Raw genomic sequence first — 12,129 nt, forward strand, 5'->3', positions numbered from 1 at the left:
ACAACAATTAAAACACACACAAAAGGACGTGTGGGGGGGAGCACAGGGTGGGGACGGACGTTCAGTCAAGACTGGGCAATGCCACAGCCTGGAAAGGACATGAGAGGGGACAGAAGTGTGGCTCGTGGGATGCATATTGGGAGAGAGACAGAGGTGCGTGTGAAGTGGGGGATCTCATTAAAGTCTGGGGTCCAGGACAGCAGTGGATGTTCGTGTCCTACTCAGTGTTTCGAATCTGTGTGCCTTGGGGATGGAGGGAATGCGCACCCATGGGAGAAGCTGGGAGGGCCACTGGGTATTCCCTCCAACCCACCTTGCGGCACTGGGTCATGCATGTTTAGATCACATGCTCTGGGCCATAGCACCAGTGATGCGGGCAGGTGACACATTGAATGAGGCATAACTTACAGCAACAAGCCGAGTCTCTCTGGTCCCCGGGTAAGTGGGTGAATGAAGAGCATGTTCCGAGTGTCAGATGCCTCCCAAAACTGACAGGAGGAATCAGAGACTGAGGCCCACGTTAGAAATGGCAGAATGTATGTCTGGTTAGTGAGACCCAAGATATCCGCACACACATTACAGAATTCTCATGGGTTTACGGCAAACGGGAATTCTCACAGAGATGAAAAGAGAAGTGTGTATTTCTCTCAGCGCCTGGCTCACACTTACACTCCAGATCATTAAATAGAAAGCAAAGAATCTGAGACTAACAGAGATCTCCTGAATTCAACACCAAAGGGCTGGAAATACACCCGAAAGGGTGGACTTCTGTGCAGTTAAGCTATTACATGAGCAACACCTCTCTAGGGAATAGAATCTTGTTTAGGTGGAAATAAGAGCGTTTTAGTGGAAAGGAAATCTCTGATGCGACCCTGTGGGTCAGGAACCTTGAGTTTCCTATGGCATGTGTTTGGGGCTGGGCTGGGGTCTACGATTCACAGACAGGAGATCTGGGTTGGTCCCCAGCACTGCATGGTCTCTGGAGGCAGGAATGACTGAAGAGCACTGTGTCCCCAAAGCAAAACAAAACAAACTTATTTGGTAACTGATCCCACCATAAGATTATTTTAAGAGTTCCTTGCTCTAAGTCTAACACATACTTAGAAAGTCTGATTTTAAATGTTTATTCAAAGTTAAGGGGTTTAAGGAGGATGAGCAGAGTCTCCTGCCCCCGCGCCTGGCTGTCCTCGCCCGACCCCTTGGAGGGGAGCAGGTTGAGTTTCCCTCCCCACCCCGACCAGGGCTCCGGCAGCCGAAGACCTCTACAACCAGCCACCACCATGCTGAGACCACTCTCCACAGGCATGAAGGTACTGGCAGAGGAACAAAGGCATGCGTGTCCTGGGGCTGAGATCTCCAAGCCTGCTCAGATTGGGGCTGAGCATCCTCCACTCAGATCCTCCATATTCCAGTAGGCAGAGGTTACACCCACCAACTGGCCCCCTTGTGCCCTGTAATCCCATCAACGGCCAAGACCCAGAGACTATAAAACCCAGCTCCCGGAAGCATCTTATTATCTCATTCTTTCTTTGGATAAACTGGCAGGCTACCGAATGTAACCAGCCCACACGGCAGAGTCTGGCAAACTCCCCGTGGCTTACCCAATATGCCAAATACCAGTAACAATGATGAGGCTCATTCTACTAACGCGGAAAGAGCCTTGAATATGGCACTTTTTAAAAAATTCTCAGGGCTAGGACAAAGGAGACATTACTGGGACCTGTTCGAGGCAATCGACAAACAACAGGATGGTTGTGACCGTGATCATGAGCAGATTCCGATTTTTTTGGGGGAGGAGGGGGTCATACGGAGAGATCTCAGGGGATCCTCCTGGTTGTGCACTCAGGAATTACTCCTGGCAGTGCTTGGGGGACCATATGGGATGCCAAGGATCGAACCCAAGTTGGCCGTGTGCAAGGCAAACGCTCTCCACGCTGGAATGTCGCCCAGTCCCACATTCCCATTCTTTGGTCAGGACTATCCAACTAGCCTGAGCCATCAGCTCTGAGGCAGGAGGGGAGGGCAGATTCCTTGGCGTGTTCCTGACACAAGCCTGGAACATTGCACAATCACCTGGCAGCCTTTCCTCGAGTGGGCACGTGTGGCGACCCCTACATGGACACGGCCAAACAGACCCCGGCAGCTGCTCCTGCTGACCAGTCCTCACGGCTAATTCCTTTGGTCTCTTCTCAGCTCTGACTTCTACCGTGCAATCCACAAGTGGCTGGAGGACATCGGGCCTCTTTACCGATGCCCGAGTCACAAATACGTGGGCCCCTTGAAAGCCACACGCTTTAGATTTGGTGTCATGAGCAACAGCAGAGGGAGGAGAGCCGGAAGGGAGGTGTCCGGGGCCAGAAACCTTTCCCAAGCGATCACAGTATCCAGATTCTTTCCTTACGACTTTCATAAGAAATAAATCTCAGTCATCATGCAAATGCCTTAAAGTGTTACTGGGCAGCCTTTCAAAATGCAAAAAACAAGAACCAAATATTAGAAACTAAAAAAATATATGAAATTTATTATAACGTGGATAGAGTTTCTTTAGTCTTTCCATCAAAGACACACAGATAGAGCAAAGGAAGCAGGAGTGGGAGGAAAAAGAGAGGGTGAGGTGAGCACGGCAGCGCGTGAGCGCAGAGACAGCCAGAAATCAGCACACACAGTGACCTCAGGACCGCGGAGGCTGCCTCCCGGACCCGCAGAGTTCCTGACCAAAGCACGCACCTGACATTCTGGTTCTGGTATCTGTCCTTGGCCGTCAGGGAAGTGGGGTACGCCGAACAGGACCACCCCGCCCCCGTCTGCTCTGGGCTTTAGCAGTGGTCGGAGCAGGGCAGGACTGGCCCTGCCTTCCGCAGCTGGACCTGTTTTCTTTTATTTATTTATTTATTTATTTATTTTAATTTTATTTATTTATTTTTATTGAATCACCATGAGAGACTTACAATCTTTCATGTTTGGGCTACAATCACACAATGATCAAACACCCTTCCTTCCACCAGTGCACATTCCCCACCACCAATCTCCCAGGTATACCGCCCCCCTTCTACACCCTCCCCTTGCCTTCATGGCAGACAATATTCCCCATACTCTCTCTCTACTTTTGGACATTATGGTTTGCAATACAGACACTGAGAGGTCATCATGTTTGGTCCATTATCTACTTTCATCACAAATCTCCCATCCCGACAGATCTGGACCTGTTTTCAACCTGTCTGAAAACCTAACTTGGAGACAACCCCCCGAAAGAAACGCTGACTTTCACAAAGTGCAGAGACACACCTTTGGCACACATCGCGTGCAGCTAAGCCGGAGATAACTACAGTCTGGGGAAAACCCGCAGCAAACCCAGGGGCTGGGTGAGTGTAGGCGACGTCCTCGCTCAGAGGCAGCAGCTCTGCGCCTCCATGTGGGAGCCCAGGATGGAGAGAGCCTCCGCCATCAGGACTGCACGCCAACAAGGCCCTTGGGGGCAGGCAGCGGTTTCTGCATGAACCCAGGGAAACTGGACCTAAACCCTTCTAGGCTTTCAACCTGAGAGCAGAGCAAATTCCTTTTAGCACTTTATGTACCATCACACTCAGACCTACATCTGAATCCTTTACAATCTCTACCTAGCGATGAAGATCCTGGGTTTAGCTACAATTGAGTTGTCTTCAGATTTCTGAATCAGACACAACTTGCCATGATTAACGAGAAGAAAAAGTTCAATATTTGTTTTAAAATTTTTTAATAGTTTTAAATTTTTGTACTCCCACAAAAGAAAAATAAAGTCATCATTTGTTCCTTAGATTCACTGAAAGTTTTTTTCCTTCGGGGTGGATGGGTGCACACCTGGCCATGCTGAGGGTTTACCCTGGCTCTGGGCTCAGGGTACCACACGGGGTGCCAGGGATTGAACCCAGCTCAGCTGTGTACAAGACAAGATAGTACCAGTTCTACGACTTCCCCAGCCCCTGAAAGAATGACTTTCCATGGATGGCTGCATAAACTTTCCTGGGACATAGGGGGAGAAGGGGAACAGAGGTGATGAGACAGCAGAGGGAAATGGACAAGTGGTTAAATGGGTCATTTATTTTTTAGAATTTATGAATTTATTTTTGCCGGGGGTCACTCCCAGCGATGCACAGGGTTACTCCTGGCTCTGCACTCAGGAATTACTCCTGGTGTTGCTCAGGAGACCATATGGGATGCTGGGAATTGAACCCGGGTCAGCCGCGTGCAAGGCCCTACCCCGCTGTGCTACCGCTCCAGCACTAATTTGCATGCCAAGATGCGTGTCTTAAAAAAACAAAACCAAAATGAAACAAAAAACTGCTTCCCGTTCTGACGGATGGTTCCTCCTCAAGCCAGGGGCGCCAGCCTTGATTCTGGGGGGCTGTGCATTGTGGGGAGCGCGGGAGAGGATGGGACTCTGGTGTCTGTGTGCCCCCAACTTGGGAGTTGTCTCCTGCAAATAGCACCAGGGATGAACCGACCATTTGGGACCAGCTCTGGAGGGCTGGGAGGATGAGTGGATGGAAGGACCTGAGATGGGAGGCAACCGTGGACGCGCAGCAGACCCCGACAATCGCCACTCAAGAGTACAGAGGAGGGGGTCCCCCCGCAACCAGAACAGATGGTGGGGGTGGGGTGGGGGGTGCGCTGTGTCACAGGGAATTACAGCACAGTAGATTTCATGGGAAACGCATTTCCCTTCCTTGTGTCCTCCATCTTCGGCAGCCTGGCAGTGGGCTGGCCTTGGGGATACTCCTGGCTCCTTGCTGGGGGCTGGGTGGAGGGAGGGAACTCTGCCTCCTGCAAAGCCTGTGCTCCCTGTGGCCCCAGACTTCCGAGCAAAGCTCAGATATGCTTAGGCCCATCTGCCTTTTTCTTTTCTTTTGTTTTGGGGCCACACCTGGTGATGTGAGGGGCTTCCTCCTGGCGATGCGCTCAAGGATCACTCCTGGCGGGGGAGGGTCCACCTGGGATGCTGGGGATCAGGGATCGACCCTGGGTTGGCCTCAAACAAGGCAAGTTCCCTGCCCGCTGTGCTATCCTGCACTTCCCCTATTTGTCCTTTTCATTCTGACTTTCGTTTGCATTTCTGCAGGAAGTTCAAATTCTGGGCCTATCTGCCCCACCTCAGTTCAAGATTTTTTCCATCCTGTTGAAGTATGTCTTTTTCTCCTGATACTCTGGTTGAAGTTTTTGTTCTCCTTAGTCATAACAGCACATGCAGAAAACGAATCTGTAACAAGATAGTTCTTTTTTGTGGCACATTTGGCGGTGTTCGGGGCTTACCCCTGGCTCTGTGCTCAGAGAACACTCCTGGCGGTGCTCGGGGGACCATACAGAGTGCAGGAATTAAGCAGCACATGGGCTCCTTTGTTCAAGGTGGCCTTTATAGGGTTTCTCCAACCTGCCCCCACGTAGGGCTTCTTCCCAGGTAAAAGTCCGTTGCTAAGGAGGTTACCAGGGAGGTCCAAAAAGAGGAATTTCATGGGGAGGAGGCCTTTATCCTCAGGGTCTGTGGATGGTCTTATCAGGCCTTTGCTTTCTGTATCCACAAGGTGGCTCATTCCTAGAATTCTTCTTCCATGAAACTTTGTTTCATTGCAAAGGGCCTTTCCCTATATACCTGCCTACATCACAACCATTATTGCCATACTGGTCCCTACTCTATCCTAAGCATCCTCTGTCCCCTACATGTGTGGTTTTTTCCAACCATTGACAAGGCCTCCTGGCCCCCATTTTTCTAACCTTGGATATCAATCTCATATATGTGTGTGTGTGTCTCTGTGTGTGTGTGTGTGTGTGTATTATGGGCTGGAGCCATAGCACAGCGGGTAGGGAGTTTGCCTTGCACGCAGCCAACATGGCCGACCCGAGTTTGATTCCTCAGCCTCTCTCGGAGAGCCTAGCAAGCTACCGAGAGTATCTCGCCCGCACGGCAGAACCTGGCAAGCTCCCCGTGACGTATTTGATATGCCAAACACAGTAAAAACAAGTCTTACGATGGAGACATTACTGGGCCCGCTCAAGCAAATCAATGAACAACGGGAGGACTGTGACCATATATATCATATTCCACAAAATGGGTGCATACTTATATTTGTGAAGGGACTTGGGAATCATATCCAGCAGTGCTGAGGCTCCTCCGAGCTCTGCTCAGGCATCACTCCTGGAGGGGATACTGGGGACACTATGAAGTGCCAGGGAAAAGAATCTGGGTTTGCTGCTTGCTAGGCATCAGCCTTGCCCCAGGGCTCTCTCTCCAATCTGCAGTTTACTGACTTACAACGTAGTAATACAGAATACTCACAGTACGATGTAATCATATTTGGATATCCTGCAAAGTAACCATGATTCATGTATAGACCGTTTGAATTCCCTACCATAGATTCTAAGGTCAAGGACTGCTATTGGGTATTATGAAGGCTGAATATAACGGTCCTACTCAAGTTCTTTTTCCAGAAATCTCAACGTGAGGACATGTGCTTCAAACGTACAGGAGTTGGTGCTTATAAGCATATTTGGTTCTGTTCATTTTGGGTTAATAATATAGCAATGTCCAGTTCTTTCCCAGACTTTATGGATTGATGGTGTTTGTACTGCTTGGTGTCCCTTCACTTTTGTCTTGTGAAGAATCACTGAAGGCATTCATTTTAAGGTACATTGACTAGGAAGCTTTGCAATAATGCAAGAAAGGTTTTGTTTGTTTTGGGTTTTTTTTTTTGTTTTTAAACCTCACCTAGTGGTTTTCTTTTCATTTTTTATAATTTTATTTATTGAATCACCATGAGAGCAGTTACAAAGCTTTCGCGTTTAAGTCTTGGTCATAAAATGAAACACCCGTACTTTCATTAGGGCCCATTCTCCACCACCAAAAACCCCAGTATAGACCCATCCCACACCCTCCCCCTACCTGTAGAGGAGATAATTTCCATATTACTCTCTCTGCTTTGATTACATTCAATATATTGACACCGGACCCACCATTATTATTTGGTGCTCAGATCTGCTGTAAAGGCAACAGTAGACAATTTGTTTTCTACTCCTGGTTATGAATAACATATGACATCGCGTGGCTGCAGTAGTGGCTGCGCGATTTTGAAATTCCACAATTTTAACCATTAAATCTGGAGGAATTTCTTGCCCAAACCTGCTGGGTTCCAAGATTAAATCAGCAGCCAGAGAGGCCGTTTGTGGGTGACGACTTGGGGTCTCGTTGGGGAGGAAAGGGCCAGCTCCACCCACATCCCGTGAGGCCCTATGTGTCTCGTCACTGTGAGCCCAAACCTGACTGTCCAGTGGCCTCCGGAGGATGGCGGCCAGCAGGCTGCCAGGGGGAACGGGCTAACGCACGAAATCTGTTCCCACCTGGGGTGGCCCAGCGCCTGTAACTTACTTCAGGGACTGGACACATTTCTGCCAAAAGCTGTTGGGTTTCGAGATTTGTTTCTGAGTCTCTGGGATCATGGCCGTTAAGCAGTTCAATCAGGAACCAGAGAGGCCATGCCTCCAATTATATAGCTGGACTGGAGGTGGTTTGTGTGTGTGTCTCCCACATACCTAACTTTTGCCTGTTTACTTTCTTGGTAAACTCTGCCCCACGTTTTTGGGGTCTGGCCCAAGGCACAGCAGCAATTTGGGGGTACCTGGAAGTCTGAAGGCGCCATCAGGCTGCTGATGCACTCATCTCACAGGTACAGAGAGACCTGCTGGTGGAACCATACCCCCAACCCAGTGCTTCTTACGGTTTACTCCTGCCTCTGCACTTAGTGATTGCTCCTGCCGGGGCACAGATGACTGGATGGGATTCCTGCAATTGAACCCAGATCAGCCACATGCAAGATAAGAAACCTACTCACTGTACTACCTCTTTATCCCAAGATAAACACTTTTAAGAAAATGGTATACAGGCACAGAGCAATAGTTCAGCTGGTAGGGCATGTGCTTTGGCCAATCTGGCTTCAATCCCAGACGTTCCGTATAGTCTGCCCAAGCACTGTCAGGACTGATTCCTGAGTGCAGAGCCATGAATAAGCCCTAAGACATCACCAGGTGTGGCACAAACATAAAGAAACAAAAAGAAATTGGTGTATCAGAATTCCATTGTAGAAACTCTTTGACTTCTTTGATTCTATAGTTCTTGATTGCTAGCCAAAAATCTTTTATAAATAAACCGGAGAATAATCAGTTATCACTGGCAAAAAGGAAATAATTTTATTCAAGTAGATAAAGAACATTGTTTGCTCTAATTTTAATACTGCTTTACATAGTTTGTGAAACAATTTCAATAGTGTTTATTACTCAAAATGTCAATGGATTACGATCTTTCACTGGTGAGACACTTGATAATCTCCAGAGGAAAATACATCAAAAGCATATATACAATTATAGAAGTTCTTATAATCCATGTAGCCCTGATGGTACATTATTTATCACGTTTTACAGAACTAGAAAACATTCAAATGAACATAAAGAGATTCAGACTGGATGATAAACTTCTGATGGTTCAGGTCCTTCATTTAATTTTTTCTGATAAGAAAATCCAAAATTATTAATGTTGAATTTCTCATCATACATTCATCTAAAACCACAGTGGAAAAAAATAAACTTTGTAAAGACAGTAAATTGGTTATTGTAGGTGTTTCACAAGTAGCTTGCTATCTAATCCAGGAACTGCTGGAGATTTCTGCAGAGTGCAGAGAATGAGGTGGCCGGGCCGAAGTTGCTGTTGTCGTAATTGTTGAGGTCGTCCCCGTTCCCTTTGAGAGCCGCCTGGGACATCATCTCCACTTTCATGTTGAGGTCCTGATTCTTTCTTTGGAGGTCCACAATCACGGAATTCAGGAAATCAATCTGTGTTCAAGGAGAGCGTGAGACGGTGAGCCATCTGCGGGAGACATGGGAGCCCGCCACAGAGGAGGCTGGGCCCCGGTTCCAGTCCCTGCCCCAGGGTTGGAGGCAGCCAGAGCTCCCCTTTCCCTTCCTGAGCGCAAGCTCCTGGGTGCCCAGGGAAGACCCCAGGAGGAGATGCTGGTACCCCTCGGTTCTTCTCAGAGCAGGGAGTCAAGAGGGGTCTTCCCTCTCCTACAAAGACAAATTCACTTCTTTCAAATGAATGGGGCGGGGGGAAATCCCACTTTACAAAAGCAAGCATGACTGTAGGCACAAACATTCATGTTTCACTTGAAAACTGGCAGGCGCGTTGGGTCTGAGTGATAGCACAGCGGGAAAGGTGCTTGCCTCGCACGCAGCCAACCCAGGTTTGATCCCTGGCATCCTAGAGGGGCCACCGGAGAGCAGCCAGGAGTGATTCATGAGTGCAGAGCCAGGAGGAAGCCTGGAGTATCGCCACGTGTGGCCCCCAAAGAAAGTGTAAATAAAACCAGAAAAACAGACTGATTCTTTTTCTCCCTCAGGGCAAGTTCTGATGGCCAGTCTCTGAGAGTGCCCAGGCCATCCCACACTAGAGTCAAGAAACGCAGATCTCTCTTCCTCCAGCTGAAAACAAAACAAAACAAAACAAAACAAAACAAAACAAAACATGGAAATGTTCAGTTCCCAACAAACCCATACAGGGTCCACCTGCACAGCCCACATGCAAAGTTCACTTCAGCCCACTAGTGCCCTCCAGGGCCACCAGCTGTTAAGTACAGAAGTGCAGGAAGTGAGGGTGTGCGGGAACTCCTCAGGGCACTGGGACCCAGATGGTCCCCTTCCTTGGAGAGGATTCAAACGATAAAGCGCTGCAGACCCGGGTGGGATGGAAGGGGGGTTGGGGAAGGAGAGACATCAAGGAGGCCCCAAGGCAGACTCCTGCTGCAGGCCAGACCCGAGCCTGGTGATGGTAGGTGCGGGTACCGGACTGCAGCCAAGTGTGCAAACCCCGGAGGACCACACCCAGCTGTCTCCCTCGACAGGAGCAAGAAGCAGGAAGGCAGCCCAAAGGACCAGACTCCCCCAGCTCTGGGCCTAGAGCATGCGCAAAGAGGCTGGAAAAGCCACATGCTGGTGGGCATTTCTGTTTGCGACTGAACCTTCCTGGCAGGGAAGAAGCCCTCCAAAGTGGTGTTCGACTCTGGCAAAGTGAAGATTTGCCAATGTGATAGGAGCCCGAAGCCCAGGTTCTGGGAGAGCAGCAAGAGGAAGGGCATTGGAGGGCTCTGGCAAGGACATGACCCCTTGACTGAAGGGATGTGTCCTTGTCCATGGGGCCTCTCACTCCTTAAGCATCACCTCTTGTGCTGGAAGCGTGTGGGGGTGGCGTTCCGGCAGCATGTGCGCGGCCCCTGGTTCTCATGGGCGCCAAGGGAGCACAGCCCCTTCTTCCTCAGCTTCCCTCTTTTTGGCTTCTGTTATTTTAATGAATCAATTAATTTGGGGAGGGGGCTTTTTGGGTCAAAATCCGGCATTGCTCAGGAGTGACTCCAGGCTCTGCACCCAGGAAGTACTCCTGGCGGTGCTTCGGGGACCATATGGGATGCTGGGGATGGAACCTGGGTTGGCCATGTGCAAGCAAACACCCTACCTGCTATGCTATTGCTCCGGCATCATTCTCGAGCGCTGGAGCGATAGCACAACGGGTAGGGCGTCTGCCTTGCACGCAGCCAACATGGCCGACCCGAGTTCGATTCCTCCGCCCCTCTCGGAGAGCCCGGCAAGCTACCGAGAGTATTTGATATGCCAAACACAGTAACAACAAAGTCTCCAATGGAGATATTACTGGGCCCGCTCAAGCAAATCGGATATTTTAAATCGTAGATATTCCCCGACTCTTTTGAAGCATACATGCATATATACATATATACATATCTGTGAATGTATACATGCTTATCTAGAACCTTTGTGGGTAGTCAGTTTGGTTTTTTTGGGGGCAACACCCGGTGGGGTAGGGACTAAACCCTAGCTCTGTGCTCAGGGATCACTCCTGGCTAGGGTGGAACAGCTCAGGCTGTCAGCAGTCACTCGAGCCCGGGAAAGTGGGGCTGTGAGGTCAGAGGGCACTGGCTCACCTAGCACTGCACTCAGGAATTACTCCTGGCGGTGCTCAGGGGACCATATGGGATGCCGGGGATTGAACCTCGGAATTCGGTGTGTAAGTCAAACGCCCTCCCCGCTGTGCTATCACTATGGCCCAGGATATGGTTTCTCTCAAGGCTGAGGCCGGGCCTACACAGCCCTGGTCACTACCATCACCCACCTTACTCTGCATCATCGCATTGGTGTTCCTGGTGTCCTCCAGGGAGGCCAGGGCCTGCAGGGACGCCTCCCGCTCGGCCAGCAGCTCGGTCTGCTGCGCCTCCAGCAGCGCCTGGTCTTTCAGAAGCCAGTGCAGCTGCCGCTGGAGCTTCGTGGCCTTCTGGCCCAGCAGCTCCTTCTCAGAGCCAAGGCTGTTCAGCTGCTCACGCAGGGCCGACTCCACGCGGGCGGCCTCCTCCTTCTCAGCTGTGAGCTCCTCGATCTCTTGCACCAGCGACTTCTGATCCCGACCCAGCTCCTCGTAGGAGCACTGCAGCTTCTGGATGATGTTGTCCTTGTCCTTGGCCAGGGATAGGTTCTCCAGAACCAGCTTCTTGACATGCTCCTCCAGCTGGCCCCTCTCCTCCAGGCCCTTGTTACACTCGGCCACCAGGCTGCTCTTGCTCATCTGCAGCTCCTCCACCAGGGCCTGCAGCCCCAGCTTGGCGACCTGCAGTGCGTCCTTCTCCGCGCCCACCCTCTGGAGCTCCTCCTGCACCGCCCTGCCCTCTTCCAGCACTTTCTCTTTCTCCGCCTCGAGGGCTTCTCGGTCCAGCCGCTCCTGCTGGCAGAGCTTCTCGGCTGCCCACCTGGCCTCGATGACCTTCTCCTTATCCAAGCGAATCGCTTGGTTCAACAGCCAGAGCTTCCTCTGCTCTTCCCGCAGCGAAGAGTTTTTGGCCTCTGCTTCTCTGAGTTTCAATTGAAACCACCCTCTCTCGGACTTCAGACAGAGCTTCTCCTTCGCCAGCAATTCATTCTCTGACCTCAGGGCCCTGCGATCCTCTGACATCAGCTCCATCTCTTCTTTGGCCGAGCTTAATAAGCAAGTTAAGGACTGCAGAAACAAAAAGCGGGGAAGAATGGAAACAAGAATGAGATCAAGCAGGCACAAGC

The sequence above is a fragment of the Sorex fumeus genome, unplaced genomic scaffold (assembly GCF_029834395.1).
Source record: "Sorex fumeus unplaced genomic scaffold, SorFum_2.1 ptg000029l, whole genome shotgun sequence".
In the NCBI taxonomy this organism is placed as follows: domain Eukaryota; kingdom Metazoa; phylum Chordata; class Mammalia; order Eulipotyphla; family Soricidae; genus Sorex; species Sorex fumeus.